Genomic DNA, 20,209 nt, shown 5'->3' with positions numbered 1-20,209 from the left:
GAGCTTTCTTCACCAGACTTGGCACATTCTGACCTTCAGCTTCACTAATGCTATTTCAAAAGAATCATACTATTTTCTTTAAAAAGTATCTTTTGTTAACCTGATTTTAAGTTTCTGAAATTAGATTTGAATAGGTCCTTTTGTTTCTAGAGCTGGCACTTTATCCATTGTGCTATCTTCCTCCTACATAAATAGTATAGAGTATTAATATAAATTAATATATTATATTAATATACTATATTTTTATTGTCTTTATTTAATTGCCCAAAACTTTAATTATTGGCAAAGTTTGTTTTTTGGTTTTTTGTTTTGTTTTGTTTTGTTTTGTTTTTTAGGTTCTTTAAGGAAATGTCATTTATGCTCATGTGAATCAACAGAGGTGGGAAGTTGTCATCTGTTTTGATAAGGCTTCAAAGATTCTGTTAACGTCTTAAATTAATGTCCATTTGTGAGTTAGGTGGTATGGTACTCAACTTCTTAAACTGTGGGTGGCAATCCCATATGGGGTCTCTTAATGAAATATGAGGGTTGCAAATTTATGATGTATTAAAAGTAAATGTTTGATTTGCAAAGCTATTTAACATGTATATTCAGGGACACGTAAAAATTTCTTAGGCAAAAAGGTGAGTGAAAAAGTTTCAGAAACTCTGGTGTGTAAAGTACTGAGAGAAAGATTTGAATTCAAATCCAGCTTCAGAGTCTTGCTCGCTATGTGACCGTGGACAAGTCACTTAACCCCTGCTTTAGTTTCTTCCACCATAAAAATGGGGATACTACTATCTAGCAGATTTGTTATGAGGATCAAAGGTAATAATATTTTTAAAGTACCCATCACATAGTAGGCTCTTGCTCCCTTCTTTTTCCTTCTCAATATTTCTGTTATTATTAGGTACTAAGAAAAAGGAAAAAATATTGCCATGTTCAAAGCAGAACATGAAAGGATTATATATAAAACAATAAATTGCCATTTCAAGAAAACCTATATAACAAATACTACATATTATTTTCAAAACTGCCCAATTTTTCTTTATTTCCTTGTTTATTTCTTTTGTTTTTTGCTATGTATTTTTTTTTTTTACTTTATTTCTCCCTCTCTCCCTCTTCTCCCTGCTCTAAAGAAGGCTACAATTAAGCATTGATATGAGAGTTGATATGCATAGATATTACATATATAATTTTAATTAATTAAATTAAGTTTAATACATTTTAATAACTTAGTAAAATAGTTTTAGTAATTTTATTGGGATATATTAAATAAATAGGTAAAACTATATTTCTTTACATACTGCCTTTATTTACTCAAGAAAAGTATTGTTTCACTTATTCAGATCTGACATATATTTTTTATTATATTTATATATTTATTATGTTATTTGTATAAAAAGTATTTTATGTTTATGCTCATATAGTTCCCATGTCTATTTAGGCAGCTATGTTTTCAGATATTTTATATGCTTTAGTTATTTTAAATAGTCTAAGACAATGTCAAATAATATTACTGACACAGTGTTGTTTTCCTGTTTTTCTCTTTTGATCTATTCTAATTTTAATTTAATTTGAAATCAGTGATTGTTAGCCCTGCTTTTTAATTCTAATACTAATCATTGTTATTATGTGTGTATCTCTTATTTCCTATCTCTGCTGACTTCTCTGTTTTACTTCTACCTGCTGCCTTGCCTTAGTTTTATATAAACTACTCTCCCCTAAGGACTCCTCCCATATGTTCTCCCTTCATCCTTTCCCTCCCTTTTTATTTCCAATTCCCATTAATCTATGTACCCTTTTTTATTCCCCTTATCCCATTCTCTCCCCTTCTAATTTTTAATAATTTAGATTAATTTTATCCCTTCTAGATAAATATATAAATGTGTGTGTGTGTGTGTGTGTGTGTGGTTTGATTGTCACTTTCATGATCTTAGTATTCTAGAACTACCAGTCTTCCTCTCCCATCTAATTATTCTGTGTCACTTCTTGTTTTCACACTTTGTATATTACAATTACTTTTTTTACATTTTCTTATGGTTTTTCTTTTTAGAATAATATCATATTCAGCTTTAATCTTTCTTTCAAACTACCCAGTTACTAATGATGATCTTAGTTATATGGTTTACATTTTTATTTAAAAACAATTTGTCCTTATTGAGTTCCTTCAAATTAGACTTTGATGTTTACATTATTTTTGTATCATATATTTTGAATTTTCTATTAAATTCAGATAATTTTGTAACCAAATTCTGAAAGTCTGATAATTCACTGAATGTCCAATTTTTTTTCTTTAACTTTGCTAAATATGATATTTTTTGCTGCAACCCCAGTTGTTTTTTTCTCTTTGATATATACTTTTTTCAAGACTGATGGACTTTTAGTGTAGCTGTTGAAAGGTATTGTGTGATTCTAATTATGGCTCTGCCATATTTGAATTATTTTTTTTCTTGTTGCCTGTAAAATTTTCTCCTTGACTTAGGGATTTCAGAATTTGGCAATGATATTCCTATAGGTTTTCCTTATGGGATCTCTTTCAGGTGGAATTTTTAAAGTTTTTTTGGAATATAAATTCTTTTTGGGCAGGTGACCATTTAATGCTACTCTTTGCAATGGGAGGCTTTTTGCTTGTTCCAGTATCATCCTCTGAAGATGAACTCTGGTCTTCTTTATTCCCTTAGTGCGATTTCTTTGTTTGGGTTCTTTTTCCTTTGCCTGCTTATTTTTTTGAAATCAGAATTGTTAGTGTAATCACCTCTAGTCCTGGGGTGGAGGGAACTTCAGGTCCTTCTTCAGTTCTTTCCTCAGGCCTGGAACCTGAAACCAAGAATTTCACCATCTTACAAGTTCTCACAGTCAGAATTATCTCTGCCCCATTGTTTCTGCACTTACCCAGATGTACTGGTTCTTTCTTACCCAGGGCCTTGTAAACTTTTGTCATTTGCCTTTAGGCACAATAATCTTTTTCTACTTTTACCTTCTTCTTGTCCTTTGAATATTGATAGCTTGTCTTTTTCCCCTTTTCTTTTTATTGCTTTAAATTTTCTGGCTATATTCACATTCATTTTTAAAACATACATTTCTTTATGAGTCATGTTGGGAGAGAACAATTGGAAAAAGGGAAAAACTATGAGAGAGGGAAAAAAAGAAAAAAGAAAAAAAAACTAAACATGGTATGTGTTGATTCTGGATGCAGATGTCATTTTGCATCCAAAATTTATTGGAATTGTTTTGGATCACTGATCTGCTGAGAAGAATCAAGTCTTTCATAGTTAATCATTGCACAATCTTGCTGTTATTGTGTATAATGTATTCTTGGTTCTGCTTGTTTCGCTCAGCATCAGTTCTTATAAATCTTTCCAAAGATTTTCTAAAATCAGCTTGTTCTTCATTTTTAATAGAACAATAATATTCTGTTACTTTCATATACTATAACTTATTTAGCCATTTCCCCAACTGATGGGCATCTATTCATTTTCCAATTATTTTCCACCACAAAAAGAGCTGTTACAAACAGTTTTGCACTTTATGATTTTCTTGGGATACAGTAGAGACACTGTTGGGACAAAAGGTGTGCTGTTTGGACATAGTTCCAAATTGCTCTCAAGAATGATTGGATAGCTTGTGTGTTTCTACTTCCTGGAGCTCCCTTCCCTTGCCCTCTAATGCTCTCTTTCTTCATAAAGCTTTTATTAAATGCTGATATGTAAGGCTTTGTCTTATCCCAACTGGATGTGTCTAATATTTCTAGAAGATTTTTCTAGGACCACTGACCAACTTGCTTGTTTTTGTGCTGCTTATTTGTAGGCCTTGTAACCTCTGTGAGTAGTTTCGGCATTTTTTTTCCCAGTGGCAGTTGGGGTTAAGTGACATACTTAAGATCACGCAACTAATTTGAGGCCATATTTGAACTCAGGTCCTTTTGACTTTAGGGCTGGTCCTCTATACATTGTCAGTAGTTCTTTCTCCCTTAATTCATATACAGAGGCTACTTGAGTGAGAATTCTGTTTCGAGGAAAACATCCTGGAATAAAGTCAATGTTCCCTAATTTTTTCCCCCAAAACTCAGAAAGCCAGTTTGTTCCACTGCTTGAGTTAATGCCTAGTTGAATATTGGGTAGCTCTGGAAACTGTATTAACTCTTAGAGGCCACTAGGGTATGATTACCAAGTGCTTAGATATAAGATGTTGGTATAGCTTGGTTGGAATAGGTGCTTAATCTGCCAGGGAATCACTGTGGTCTTGGGACCCACAAACTAAGAATTTGCTGAACTGAAATTTGTGCTTACTTGTTTTCCCTTTATCGAGACTTGATTTTAACTGAACAAATGGAATATACCTATTCACTTTTCACCCAGAAACTTTGAGAGATTGGTATAAAATGGTGAATAGAAAACCAAAAAATGTTTTGGTCCCTTTTCCAGTCTCCTGTAATTTTTTAAAATAGTATTTATTACATTCTGCCTCCTATCCATTTGTGTATATATTTTACCTTACCTATTAAGTCTTTGAAAGCAAAGGCTAAGTTTTCAGCTTTTTTGAGGATCTTAAAGATAGTTAACTCTGTTCTTCTTGGTGCAGAGTACATAGTAGGTATTTAGCAAATGTGTTTGATGAATGTAGACAGATGTGCAGTTAATTTTGACATAGTAAATAGTGATCCAATGCTAAATGTCATGTAAAAATTTGCTTGTTCTCGCTCAATGCCTTTATCAATGATGTCTTCAATTCATGTATAGAAGACACTAGTAAAGATTTTATATAGATTTGAGAGTGGTCATATTGAACAGTAGCTACTATTTTTTTCAGTTATCTTTTTCCTGTATTCACAAGATCTAAGTTTCAACCCCTCTTTTATCTTCCTTTAAATCCTTCGAATCTTGTATACCAATCAGTCAAATGACTTTACCTGCAGTTGAAATCTTCTTCCTATATATTTGGTCCAACCTTTCTTTTCTTTTCTTTTTTTTTAATTTTCTGAGAGTATCTTGCTCATTATTTCCCAGAGAATGATTCCATCACAAACATATACCACAGTTTATTTAGCCATTCCCCAGTTGATGTGGTCATTCCCTTAATTTCCATTTTTTTTTTTTTTTTTTTTTTTTTTTTTTTGCCCTGAGAAGAGAGCTGCTATAAACATTATTTTTTTGGTACATATAGGCCATTTTCTTTCCCTCCCCGAATTTTTTTTTGGTATTCATGCCTAGCAGTGGTGTTGCTAGGTCAAAGAAAATGCATGAATTACATTCCTTTTGGCACAGATTATATCCTTTATCAATGGGGGCTCTTATTTTTTATAAATTGGACTTTTTTACTTCCCCCTATGTTTGAGAAATGAAGTCTTATAAGAGATACTTGCTTCAAAATTTTTTTTATACAATTATTGCTAACTGTATTCCCCTTATTTATTCTCTCTCTCCTCTCACCCTGTCCCTCCTCAAAAGTGTTTTTTTTTTTTTTTTCTACTAATTGCCTCTTCCCCCAATATGCCTTCTCTTTTATTAGCCTTCCCCTTCCCATATCCTATTCTCCTCCTATTTTCCTGCAGGGTAAGAGATAGTTTTCTATATTCCTTTTGAGTATGTATACTATTTCTTATTTGAGCTAGTTATGATGAGAATAAGATTCACTCTCTTGCCCTCTTTCCTTCCATTGTCAAAACTTTTTCTTGCCTCTTTTTTATGGCATATAATTTGTACCATTCCACTTCTATCTTTCTCTTTCTCCCAGTACATTCCTCTCTCACCCCTTAATTTCATCATATATTAAAAATATATTATCCCTTCATATTCTACTCATACTGGTGACATCTGTCTATATATACTCCTTCTAATTGCCATAATAATGAGACAATTCTAATAAGTTACAAGTATCATCCTCCCATGTAGGAATGTAAACATATAAACATTATTAAGTCCTTTAAGATATCACTTTTCTGATTACCTCCTTATGCTTCTCCTGAGTCGTATTTTTAAAGATCAGATTTTCCATTCAGCTCTGGTCTTTTCATCATGAATGCTTGAAAATGCTCTATTTTATTGAATGATCACCTTTTCCTCTGAAGGATTATACTCAGTTTTTCTGGGTAGGTGATTCTTGGTTTAATGATAGCTCCATTGTTCTCCAGAATATCATACTCCAAGCCTCTGATCCTTTAATGTCGAAGCTACTAAATCTTGTGTTATCTTGACTTTGTCTTCATTGTACTTGAATTGTTTCTTTCTGGATGCTTGCAATATTTTCTCCTTGATCTTGGAATTCCGGAATTTGGCCATAATATTCCTGGAAGTTCTCATTTTGAAATTTTTTTTCAGGAAGCGACTGGTGTATTCTTTCAATGTCTGTTTTACCCTCTAATTCTAGAATATTAAGACAGTTTTTCTTGATAATTTCTTGAAAGATAATGTCCAGCATAGCTGTCTTCAATATTGAGATGATTCAAACCAGTTTCACTTGTGCAGGGATATAGAGAGCCATCTATATCCAGAGAGAGAACCATGGAAACAGTGTGGAACATAACATAGCATTCTCACTCTCTCTGCTGTTATTTGCTTGCATTATGTTTTCTTTCTCAGTTTTTCTTTTTCTTCCTTCTTGATCTGATTTTTCTTGTGCAACAAGTTAACTGTATAAATATGTATATACACATATATATGATTTAACGTGTATTTCAATATATTAAACATGTTTTGCACTACCTGCCAGCTAGGGGAGGGGGTGATGGGAAGGAAGGGAAAATTTGGAACAAAAGGTTATGCAAGGGTCAATGTTGGAAAAATTACCCATGCATATGCTTTGTAAATAAAAAAGCTTTAATAAAAAAAAAAATAAAAAATAATGTCCAGGCTCTTTTTGTTCATGACTTTCAGGTAAACCAATAATTTAAAAATTATTTCTCCTGGATCTATTTTCCAGGTCAGTTGTTTTTCCAATGAGATATTCCACAGTTTTTTCTCCATTTCCCCCCCAATTTTTTGGCTTTGCTTTATTGTATCTTGATTTCTCATAAAGTGATTAGCTTTCATTTGCTCAATTCTATTTTTAAGGAATTATTTTCCTCAGTGGGTTTTTTTTTTTTTTTTTAATCTTCTTTCCTAATTGGCCAGTTTTGCTTTTTAAAGCATTCTTCTCCTCATTAGCTTTTTTGTATTTCCTTTTCCCTTTCCTTTATTTTTCCTCTATCTCTTGATTTTCAAAGTCCTTTTTGAGCTCTTCCATAGCCTGAAAGTAATTGTATTTTTTTAAAGACTTTGGATGTAGAAACTTTGACTTTGTTATCATCTTCTGAGTGTGTTTTGATTGTCCTTATCACCATAATAGCTTTCAGTGATTAGAAACATTTTTTAAAATTGTCTGCTCATTTTTCTAGCCTGTTATTCGGCTTTTAACTTTTTGTTAAAATAGGGCTCTGTTTCCAGGGTGGAGGGTGCATTATTCCAAGCTTCAGGGGTTTTGTGCAGCTGTTTTCAGTGATCCTTCTAGGGACCTGATCACAAGCATGCTTTTCTGTCCTGGAGATGTTGGAAGCATCCTAGTCCTATAAAGCAACACCTTGGGGTTGGGGCAAGGGCTCCTGAGCTGAAACTGCATGCCAGATTCCCACCACCTTATCACAGATCCTCACTACCGATCCATGGAGCCCTCCCTGATGCCTCAGGCTGAGGGATTGATACTGATTCAGAAGCCAAACTGGGGCTAGGGCCAGGGCTGTTCTGGTGTGGCCTGCATGAAGACTGATGCTGGATTCCCACCCTCACATCACAGACATTTTTTGCTGACCTTTCAAGTCTCCCTTGGCTGGAAAATGTTTCACTCCATCTTTTTGGGTGTTCTGATGCTCTAAGATTCATTTGGAGTCATCCATCATTCAGAGGAATTTGGAGCAGTTTGAGGGAGAGATTGGGTGATTTCCTGCTTTTACTCCACCATCTTGGATTTGCCTTTCTTTTCTTTCATTTCTAACTCTTTTATGAGCATCCCAAGGATGCTTAGAGTTCAAGTGTAGTCAGTGATTTCTTTATCCTTGATTCTTTCCCTCCTGCCTTTTTAATCTTCCTGAAATTTATCCAGTCCTATATATTCAATAATTTAGTGGCAATTGGCCTTCTTTATGCTCTTTGCCTAAGACACTCCTTCTCCCAAACTCTGGGCATAGTTACCAGCTGCCCTAAATACCTTAGAATTTTCTCCTTCCTCATCTTTTCCCCTTGTTTTCCCTGTAATCCTTCGAGTTCCGCTAAAATCCTGCTTTTTCTGGGAATTCTTTCCTGATCCTCCTTAATGTGAGTGCCTTCCCTGTATTGGATATTTGCAGTATGGGATGTGTGTGTGTACACATACACACACACACACACACACACACACATATATATATATATTTTTTTTAACTTTAAGGTAAAAAACCTTAAAATATTATGTAAATGTTAGGTTTTATCTATCATCAGCCTATTTATTTATTTATTATTGAATTCCTAGCCATTTTAAAAAGCCCACTTCAAATGCCACCTTCTCCATGAATTTTTCTCTGATATCCTAGCCAGTAAGATACTTACCAATCTAGAACTCTGCATATGTTTTTTGTCTTATGTCTTTTTAATTGCATTTACCATGAGTTGCTTTGTTATAGTTATGCTATATTGTTCTTGAATTGTTTCATTTGTATGCAACTGTTTTCTTTTCATCTATAAAATAAATTCATTGGACCACTAATCATTCAAGCTCTAGATCTATGCTCACAGGCCTTCAATGCTATGTTATCTTAACTGTCTACAAGAATTTATCCTATCTTTGCTTGAAGATTTTCTGAAGGGATCCATTCTGCATTTTTGTTACCCAGTCATTTTCAGCCATGTCTGACTCTTTGTGATATTGCCATTTCCTGCTTCAGCTCATTTTACAGATGAGGAAACTGAGGCAAACAGGGTTAAGTGACCTGTCCAGTGTCACAAACTACTAAGTATCTGAGGCCAGATTTGAACTCACGTAGATGAATCTTCTGCCTCGTTACCTGGCATTCTATCTACTGTACCACCCAACTTCGCCTATATAGATCTCAGGGACACTTGGAAATTCCATGTTCCGTCTTTATAATCATTGATCTCTCTAATTGAAGTTTAACAATTTCTTCAATTTTGAATTTTTAAAAAAAGATACTTTGAGAAGGAGGGCTTCACCAAATTGCCAAAGAAACCCATGACACAACCCCCCCCCCCAATTTTTTTTTTTTTAACAACCCAGATCTTGTTCAGCCCCTAATTTTATAGCTAGAATGAAGATTAGATTGATTAAGTGACCTGCCCAAGATTAGCTGGAGTATAAACTGCTGAATCTGGATTGAATATCTGATCCTCTGATTCTATATCCAGTGTTCTTTCCACTACACCTTTCTCTCAAGGTAAGTCATCTCTGAGAACCCTTCCAGTGCTAGAATTTTGTAATTCTACATTTGACCATAAATTGACTATTTTGTGCAATTCTGGACACTATCTTTAAGGTGGGGCATTAATAAACTTTGGAGCCTACAAAATAAGGACTGTCATGATGGAAAGTTCTTTAGAATGATGTAGTAGATGATCAATTGAAAGAACTGAGGTTGCTTAGAGGGCAGAAAAAAAGATTTATGGAATCATGATAGTTGTTTTTAGGTTGTCCTGGAAAAGAGGCGTCAAACTGGTTCTTAGTCATGAACAGTAAAATCCAGACAACAGATGGAAATTAAAAAGAGGACAATTTGGACTTCACATAAAGAAAATTGTAATGGTTAGAGCTTTCTAAAAGTAGAATAAGAGGGCAACTAGTTGGTGCAGTGGATTAGAGTCCAAGTCAAAAAATCAGGAAGATCTGAGTTCAAACCCAGACTTAGATATTTAGTATGTGATCTTAGGTAAGTCACTTAACCTTGGCTGCCTCAGTTTGTTCATCTATAAACTGAGCTGGAGAAAGAAATGGCAGACCACTCCTGCTATCTTTTCCAAGAAAATCTCAAGGGAACATAAGAGTTGGAGTTGACTAAAAATGACTAAATAACAAAAGTAGAATAAGCCCCCCCCTCAGAAAGTTTTAAGCAAAAGTAATATGACCTCTTGTAATTAAGATAACATAGTGTTGAGGGCTTTAGATCATAAATCTAGAGCTTGAATGGTAACTAGTCCAATTCTTTTATTGTACAGATAAAGGCAAAAGAGCTTGTGACTTTCCCTGTCCATGTAGTGAAGATGTGAATTGAGGTTCTCTGACTCCAAAGCCAATGTTCTTTCTATTTTATCAGCTAACTTAATAAATTTTCTATTTTAGGGGATGTCTAGGAGAGTTTCTGAGGGTGAATTTGAACTTAGATCTTCCTAACTTTAGGGCACAGTACTCTATATGCTGTGCTAGCTGCCTCTTCTAATCAGGCATACCTGGGCAAGAATGTGAACTCACCCTAAAGAAACCCCAAAAAACCACCTTTGACTCTTGACATTGGCAGCGAACTGCTATTGTGTGAAGATGGCAAAGACCTAAGAGATTTACTAGAAGATTATTATGAGAATCAAATAATATATGTAAATATAATAATATGCTTAGCACAGTACTTGGCTCATAAGAGGTGATTATTAAATGCTTATTCCCTTATAAGGGCTTCCTTCTCTTCCTCCAAGACTACGAAGAGTGATGAGAGTTTGAAAATCCCTGAGTATTTTACATTTTGGGGTGAGTATGGAGCAGGAAAAAAAAAAAACCAGGAGATTTTGATACTCTCTGCTGTGGCCTAAGACAGTGTTTTATATCTTGACAGTCTTAACTATAATTTAGGTTTCTTTTCAGGATTAACCATCTTTGTCTTTTTCATTACTCACATAGAGTCTGATTACTGTTGTTTTTAAGAGGAAGCACCCCTCCTATCATCTCTATTAATAGATTGGGACCTGATGTGATAATGGTCCCCTGATTTATGAGGGAAATCTTGTGGAGTCTAATGGAAAATAAATGATAATTGAATCTGACTTTGAGTAATATGCATGGAAATAAGAGCTTTCCTTTGTTCATTTTAGTCATATTAAAAATGGAAATAGAAAAGCACATAATATGACTTTTCTTTCACTAGGCTGTTTGTGGGGAACTTAATTTTTTCTCCAGTGGTTCAGGGAAACAAACTAGTTCCTTAATGTATAAGTATTTGTTTGTTTGTTTATAAATGATTAGGAAGCAGGATTCTCTGTGAATTTTGTCTTTGGGAGTTTTGTATAGAATGTAAAAGGAAAAAAAGAGAGAGGAGAGTACAATAGAGAATTCAGGTTATTGGTAGAAAACAAAGTTTCCTATCATACTTCCCTCAGAGAGTTGTTATGTAAAAATTAAATGAGATCACATATGTGAAAGTACTTTGTAAACTCTGAAGTTCTTGATATTAGTGAGGCATATTATTATTGGAAACAAGATTACTAAATTTCCTAGAATGGCCAGTAGGAAGGACCGAAATTCTAAGAAGCTCGGGGGACACTTGATGAAACAATAAGACACAGACAGCTGTTTGGAAAAACAAAGTCTGAAAATGGAATTTGAATTTCTCCATGATGGCTTAAAACACAGGCACAATGGACTTTTAAAGAATACTTATTGAGAACTGGTTGAAATATCTTTTTCATGCGGTATTGTGAATTTTTGTAAAGGTGTTTAAATTGAAAATGGCATTGTAAGGAATAATTGCCCATGAATAATCTTCCAATCAGTTAGTATAGAGTAGGTATATCACAGGAAGAAGAATATTGAAGGGTAATTCTCTGGAGACAATATCCAATAAAAAGGTTGGAAGTGAAACCCCATGGTCTTGGATAATGTACACACATGCACAAGGACTGAGTAATGAAGAAGCTGAACCGGACAACCTAGCCTAATGGTCATAGGACACTTGATTTATAGCTGGCAGATGATATGAAGATGATCAATTCCTTCATTTTAAAAATGAGAAAATTGAGACTTTGAGAAGTTCAGTGACATTTTCCGAGTTCATACAGGTAGAAAGTGGCATAGCCAGGATGGATACTCAAGTTCTCTGGTTCAAATTCAATGATTTTTTTCCACTAAAAATCTGATAGCATAGCTATTTTTGAGAATTAATGAATTAGTCTCAAATTTGAATATGGAAGGGAATATTTTATTTAAAAAATACACGTAAGGTGTTGTAGAGTAACATTGCACATTGAGAAATTACATTTAGGAAGATATTTAGGAAATGGAAGTAGGAAGCATAGGGAAAACATTTGGTCTATGATCAGTGGAGAGAGAGAGCGCAGTATTATTTTTAAGAAATTGTTTTCTGCTGTCAATTTTTTGTTGATTCTTTCTTGCATAATTCTCATTTCTTTTCCCATTTTTTCTTCTACCTCTTTGCATTTTAAAATCCTTTATGAGCTCTTCCACGAATCCTCTGGGATTGAAACCTCTTTGAGGTTTCACATGAAGGCATTTTGTCCTTTTCTGAATTGACATTTTTGCCATCCTTGTCACTGTACTGGAAGTATAATAGGATCATCATCTCCTTAGTTCTGGGTACAAGGTCACATTACTTTTTTGGTTGTTACATCAAACTATTAGTTCATATTGAACTTGCCATCCATGAGAATATATTTTTCTCCCAGGAACAGCAGTCTAGTCAGGCCTCATCCATCCTTAATTTGTGGGTATGATGTTTTAAAAATCCTAAATAGAGAATTTTGGATTTATCCTTATTAAATCCTGATATTCAGCACCACCCATTAGAATTTTTATTGGAAAGAAAGGGAAGGGAAGGATCAGACAACATCTTGAATTTAGTTGTAGGTTCCGAATTTTAGGAAAAATATTGATTAGTGGAGGAGCATTCAGAGGAGGATAACCAGGGTACTGAAGGATATGCCATATAAAGACTGGTTGAGTAACTAAGCACTTAGTAAGTAAGCCAAATAAAGACTTAGTGGGCACAAATAATTCAAACTTTTAAAGAAATCTCACACAGAACAGAAATTAAATTTGTTCTATTTGCCTCTAAAGAGCAGAACTATGACCAGTAGGTTGGAGTTTCCAAAAGTCTGATTGTTTATTTGAGATTAGGAGAAACTTACCAACAGTTAGAATCCCAAAGTGCAATGGCTGGCTTTAGGAAATTGTGAATTCCCTCTGACTCCAGATAGTCAAGAAAAGTACCACCCACTTTTGGGACATGTTTTATTTTTTTCTCAATAATATTTTATTTTTCCAAATACATCTAAAGATAGTTTTCAACATTCATTTTTGTAAGATTTTGTATACCAAGTTTTTCCTCCCTATCTCCCTTACCTCCTTCCTTCCCAAGATAGCAAGCAATCTGAAATAGGTTAAATATGTACAATCCTTGTAAACATAATTGCATTGTCATATTATACAAGAAAAAAAAATCTAAAGGGGAAAACTCATGAAAAAGAAAAAACAAACAAAAGTGAAAGTACTTCAATCTTCATAGATCTCTCTCTGGATTCAGATGACGTTTTCCATCTTTTGGCAGATTTTAAAGTGAAATTCCTGTATTAGTATGAATGGAACTAATGATCCCTGACTTTTGATTCTTGATTCTCTGAGTGTGTCCCAAAAGTTCTTTTTAAGGAATTTTGTTGAAGGAGTTTTAGTTAGCAGATTTGGTAACATTCATTTTTGGTTCTCATTAGTTTTTTCCCCCTTTCCCTTATTATTTGTTCTTGGCAGTATTCTGGATAAGTCAGGTTTGCCCTGAGTTCTGGATAGGTAGGTATTTCCCTATTGCTGAAAAAGAATATCTCTTTAAAGCAAATGTCTCCCAAGCTAGATTCCATGGCTCACTCCTTGATGCAAGAAAACCTCAAGACAATAAAAGACGTTAGTCTCCTACTGGAGTCTGCTATCAGTTTGCACACCTGAACATTTCTAATCTGGTTGAATTATCATCACTTTTGGTGGCTAGTAGATATTCATTTACTCCTGACTCAATGACTCTCTTGTTGGTTGTAGGAATCCATTTAAATATTGAACATAGTAGAATGCCGCCTTAATATGACTTTAATTTCACAGTGGACCATGAAATTTTCCAGGTATTTGGCTCCATTTCCAGGGCTCTAATCCAGACACTAAAGTTTTCCTCTTACTAGGGCATTTTTTGGGTAGATGTTCAAGTCTGTTGTTCATTAAAAACAGCTGTAACTTATCAACATATTTTCGTTAATATGCCAACAATAGCCTCAGTTAAATTATGAAGTAGTTTTCCTGATTCCAGAAAGTTATGAATCTCAATATCTGTCCAGATAAAGGCAATGAGTTCCAATTTTCCCACAGCTTCTATTTTAGATTAAGATAAAAAAGCAAGTAGATGGATTGCCTTTCCGTTTTCTTTGTTCTTCTGGGTAAGTATATGCCTGCTGACATTTTGAGATAAGTTAAACTCTTAATTATGGTTAAAGATATGCTTTTGGATCTGTAGGCAGTTATTGAATTTGAAAAACCACCTATTCAGCGTTTTATATCTTTAGATAGAGTAGGGCAAAAGGGACAAAAGGGGCCAGGCTCCATGGTTTCTGCAGATTGGTGCTATCTTGAAATCAAGCATTCTTGAATGTTTGTGTTTCATTTATTGAAATAAATTTTGTGCATTTTATTTTTATATCACATTCATTTCCAAATATGCCCTCTCCTTCAAATATATCCTAGATAGCAAGTCTTGCCTCATAACAAAAAAACAAAACAAAACAAAACAAAACAAAACCAAAAAACACAAAAAATGCAGTTAGGCAAAACAAGCCAACTCCATGATCCTGTAGCACAGTAATCTTATGTAAATGCTAGCTGTTGTTATCAACATCATTTTCACTGTTTAATGATAATAATAATAATAACATGCATCAGTAGTGTCCTAAGAGCCAAAAAAGCTAATGTGATTTAAGTTTGTTTTAATAATAGAATCATATTGCCCTCAAAGAAATAAATATCTCATTGTTTCCTGTGCCTGGAATCTTTACCCTAACTTTCTTCACCTATTAAAGCATCTGGGTGACATTGTAGATAGAGTCCGTATCTGGAAGTAGGAAGATCTGAATTCAAATCCAGCCTCACACACTTACTAACTCTGTGACCCCATAGCAATCATTTAAACATTTTACCTGCCTCAGTTTCCTTTTCTATAAAATAGGGATAACAAAAGCAGCTACCTCCCAGGATTGTTGTGTGATTTCAAGGAGATATTTGTCATAAAGTGCTTTGCAAACATTACAACATTATATCAATGCTATAGCAATAATAATAATTATAGTGATGCTTGACAGCCTGTGTACAATATTCTATATGCATAGGCAATTGCCTCTAAGGTGAAAGGACATCATTGATTTGGAACTGGAAAGATGAGCAAAGACTATTGAGTACAATCCCTCCTATTGGAAATGAGCAAACTAAGGTGCAGGGTGATTGTGATATACCCAAGATCACATGTCATTATCAGAAGTAGAAATTAATCTTAGGTAATATGACTTGAGAGTTATTGTTTTTTTGCATTTACTCAGTTTTTCATTAGGCCCAACTTTGGTCATTAGAGTTAGATAAGATTTAGTTTCATTTTATTATTCTTTGTACTTATATTGTTGTTCTGCAATTCATTTTAAAAGTATTTTCCAAGAAATATTTAAGATATTTGTCTTTTTTATGGTGGCTATTAAACTTTCATCAAAACCCAGTTCCTTAGCTTATGAGATTAAGCAAGCTGGCCAGACATTTATTACAACTTTCAGTTTTTACTGACATATTTTAGTACTACACAATTTACCTAAGAGTCACAAATAAAAAAATCAGCTGTGGCTTTCTTTTATATCCATATTTCTCTCTTACTACAGTGACTGGCCTTTATTGTTGAACATTTTTCACTTGTCACTGTTACCACTTGACTAAATTGGGTCTTTTGGCAATCTTGTGAATGAATTCTTCGAAGACCTTAAATATGGTTCCCAATTAAGTAAAGCCTGGTCAGGTGGGAAGATGGCAGAATGCTTTCTATTTGCTTAAGCAAGGCTTCAGTATTATAGGACACTCAGACGATATATTCAAAGTATTTTTTTTTTCTGAACAATAGTGATGTACTTGGTAATGAACAAGGTACATGTATTGTAAACTGAGAAGCAAGAAAAACTTCCATATTCCCTGAGAGCTTTTGGGCAAAGGAGCAAAAAAAGAAGCTAACTCCTTTGTGGCCTTTGGGAGTGGTTACATTAACCATTTGTTAAGAGTTGGATTTATGAGGTGCATTAGCTTCCAAGGGCATTGTTCCCAAACTTTGTCAATCCCTTTGTGTGATGTCAGTGTGGGTTGTTTAGCAACATATCAAAATATGTCCAAGATAAGATAAATATGTTTCATAAATCTCAAAGGAAACAAAAAAATGCTTTTTCCTTGGTAAAAAAAATGCTGTCATTCTTTTAAATGTGTGACTTTTCAACTTTGTTTTCCGTATTCCCACCCCATTCTCTCTCACAAATTATGATTTAGGATTAGTTTGCTATCCAAGAGACTATTATAAGCATGGGAGATGGCTTGAATAGTATGAACTTCTTGACCCAGTTTGCTTGATGCATTTGATCTAATGTTTAGTGCCTTTGTAGGGTATTTAAGATCAATCTTCAGTTTGGCATAAACCTACCTTTTCAGCTTTGTTTTGTGTTTTACCATGAGACATACTTTGTGCTCCATCCAAACGAATTTCTCTTTGAACCTGGATCATGGACCATTAGATAAGAATACTGGGCTTGAAGCAGGGAGGCAGCTCAAATCAGACCTCAGATATTTATTAGCTGTGTGATCTTAGGAAAATCACCCAACCTTTGTTTACCTTAATCCACGGGAGAAGGAAATGGCAAGCCACTATAGTTATCTTTGCCAAGAAAACCTACAAATTGTATTGATGTGCCATGGTCCATGGGTTCATTAAGTTGAATATAACTTAACAAGTGAACAAAAACAATGATGGATTATACCATATAATCACCTGTGGGTATACTTGCTAACTGTTACCAAGACTTGGAAAAATCTTTCTTTCCTGTTTTTTCACATTGCATTCTAATCAATTTTAAAAGTGTCCCTCAAGTGCTATCTTATCTATATCGTCTTTGTTGTCTTCCCCACTCCTATCAGTCTATAATGATCTTTCTTTTCTTCATTATTCATGTATCCTTTTTATACATGTCTCAAATAGGTTTAGAAAATAATGGATTTTTTGCTTCCTTTAAAAAAAATTGTTGTTTCTCTGAAACAATTGAACAAAATGAATCAACCTTTTAACTATAACAAAGTGTTAGGTACCTGTAGTCTACTACCTCTGAGGTAAGAGTTATGGTTTTTCTTTTTGTGGCATTATCTGGAATCACAATTGGTCACTGTATTGATTAGAGTACTGAAATTTTCAAAACAGGCATTGTTTTCCTTAAAGGGTCATTGTATAAATCTTCAGGTTCTACTTTCCTTTTTGCTTAGCTTTAGTTCATATTTGTCTTAACTAAATTTCTAAGAAGTCTTCGTATTCATTATTTGTCAGAGTATATCTTTTTAAAAAAAATAAATTATTTATCATTTCCCTCCAGTTATATGTAAATATAATCTTTAACTTTTGCTTTTAAAACTTTGAGTTCAAAATCATCTTCTTTTACCTTCCCTCCCCCACTTTGAGAAGGTTAAACAATTTGAGTTAGATTATTATATACAGAACATTTCTATAATAGTCATATTGTGAAGGAAAACATAGACCAAAAAACCCCTCAAAAATAATTTTTAAAAAGTATCTTGTATGTTTCAATTTGTACTGAGATACTATTAGTTCTTTCATCATTTTTTCATCATAAGTACACTATTGTCTTGGATCATTGTATTAATTTACAAATGATTATCTTACTATATTGCTGTTACTTTGTACACAGTACATTTCATTTTGCATCAGTTCATATAAGTCTTTCCAGGTTTTTCTGAGAACATTCTGCCCATCATTTCTTATAGGACAATAGTAATCCTTCATAATCAGAGACCACAATTTGTTCAATCATTCTCTAATTAACGGGATCATGCCAATTTCCAATTTTTGACAACAGAAAAAAGCTTCTATAAAATATACGTTTGTTTGGTGTATTTGTTCTTTTCCCCTTTGAGCTTAAAATCTCTTTTGGGTGTGCATGATTTTATAGCCCTTTGGATGTAGTTGTATATTGCTTTATAAAATGTTCCAGTCAATTCACACTTCACCAACAGTGCATCAGTGGTTCATTTTTCTCAAATCCCCTCCTCCATTTATCATTTTCCTTTTCTGTCCTATTAACCAACCTAATCTAATTAGGTATGAGGTAATACTTTGGTATTGTTTTAATTTGCATTTCTCTAATAAATAGTAAATTAAATCATTTTTCACATGACTCTGGATATCTTTGATTATTTCAGAGTATGATAATTCTAATGTACTTATACAATAGGGAAATGGGGCTAGAGCTATAAATTCATTGACATATGGAATATCTGTGTAGATCAACACAGCACATTGTTTAAAAATTGTGTTTAGAGTCATTCATAGAACTTTCTGGAAATCAACCAACTAGCCCAGTAACACATAGCCAGTGCATGGCAAAGACAGGAACTGAATTCAGGGCTTTCTCAGTCAGAAGCTGTGTATCGGTTAATATTATACATTATTGTTATCTGTGGATTTTGTTTTGGGGCAGAAACTTTTTCATATATGCATTTCATATGACTCACAGACCTGGTACAGTGATGTGTATGCAGTGGGTATGTAAGTGGTCACAGAAGCACAGAACCTGAGAAGAAGACAGGATCTTGGAAGCCATTTAATCCAATTAAGTTGGTGAGGACCAGTTGTCCCTGTAACAGTAGTGGCTAATAACAACATTTGTGTCAGGAACTGAAAGGCATTCTGAGGTCAAACTGAAGGTTAATGGATTGGTAATCCAAAGCTCTAGTGACCACTGATCCTTGAATCCTACCAATGAGCTACATGTGCCTAAGGCAGAGGTCCTTAACCTTTATCAGTCTGACAAAATTCATGGACACTTTAAAGAATAATGTCTTTAAATGCATATGATAAAACAAATAGAAATACTAAGGAAACCAAATATATTGAAATACAGCTCATTATCTAATCTTGATTCCCCTTTATACATTAAAAAAAAAAAACTAAATTGATTAGTTTCTTGTATATCCATCTTAGTTTCATTAGACAATTCCCTCCTTTTTCTTTTAATAATAGTTTTTGTGTCTTCTGAATTTCATTTTTCAGAGACTTTCCCTGAGCTGACTTCTGTTCAGTTTTATTTTTTGGTATACTACCTATTCTTTTTGAAATCTTCTGTCTTCCAACTTCATGGCAGTTCATGCTAGACTACTGTACAATCTTCTTCAGCTTTTCTATATCGAATTCTCAGATGGAGTAGTTATTTCCCCAAAGTTCCATTTTTCCTCCTCCTTATTAACTGGTTCCTCACTAAGGAGAATTAGATCCCAAATCCTTTATCTCTTGGAAGATGAAATTATTAGTAAGACAAATCAATAAATCATTGTCTGTTAAATTTTTGACATCAAGAAAGTTCCTGTAGATGTTGGGATAATTGTGGGATGGGCCCCAGAAGAGCCTTTGTTAGTTTCTCCCTGAGCAGTTGATTATAGGGGGATGCTTTGGCCACTTAGCCAAGATATAGGAAGTTTGCCATGTTGAATGTTTCAAGTTTTGGGGCCCCAACAGAAGCTTGTTAGTTCCAATCAATAACTGAAGGCTTACCTCCTTTATAAGACAATCTTTGTCTTATAAATATCAGGTAAGCTCCTCATACTGGAAGTTTTCCTGATTTTTGCTTGGTTGATTTTATGATAATAAAGCTACTTCCTCAAAGAAATAAATCTGTATTTCTTGGTAATTTTTACCTATTGAAACTGCTCTCCCATAGGAGGTCTCCATCACTATTGTGTTATTAACTCTATGCTTGTGATGTGTCAGGAGTTCCTCATCTGTTTTTTTCTATCTTACCTGATGATCGGTAGTTTTTCTTATTGATTACTAAATTGCTTCTGTTTTCATTTCTGCTGATTTGCCTAAATGCTTCTCACATTCCAACTCCCTGGGGGTAGCTAGGTAGTGCAGTGAATGGCCTGCAGGCCTAGAGTTGGGAAGATTCATTTTCCTGAGTTCAAAGTCAGCCTCAGACACTCACTAGTTTATAATCCTGGGCAC

General features: G+C 34.1%; 1 protein-coding gene across 5 annotated transcripts in view; it reads left to right on the top strand.

Annotated features, from left to right (window-relative positions):
* The window catches only part of CPQ (carboxypeptidase Q), a 651,739-nt gene that overhangs the window by 170,599 nt on the left and 460,931 nt on the right, over nt 1-20,209 (top strand). The gene's annotated exons all lie outside the window — the stretch shown is intronic.

Source organism: Sminthopsis crassicaudata, chromosome 1 (assembly GCF_048593235.1).
Source record: "Sminthopsis crassicaudata isolate SCR6 chromosome 1, ASM4859323v1, whole genome shotgun sequence".
Lineage (NCBI taxonomy): Eukaryota > Metazoa > Chordata > Mammalia > Dasyuromorphia > Dasyuridae > Sminthopsis > Sminthopsis crassicaudata.
The sequence above is the reverse complement of the archived record's forward strand: the minus strand, read 5'-3'. Positions and strand labels throughout refer to the sequence as shown.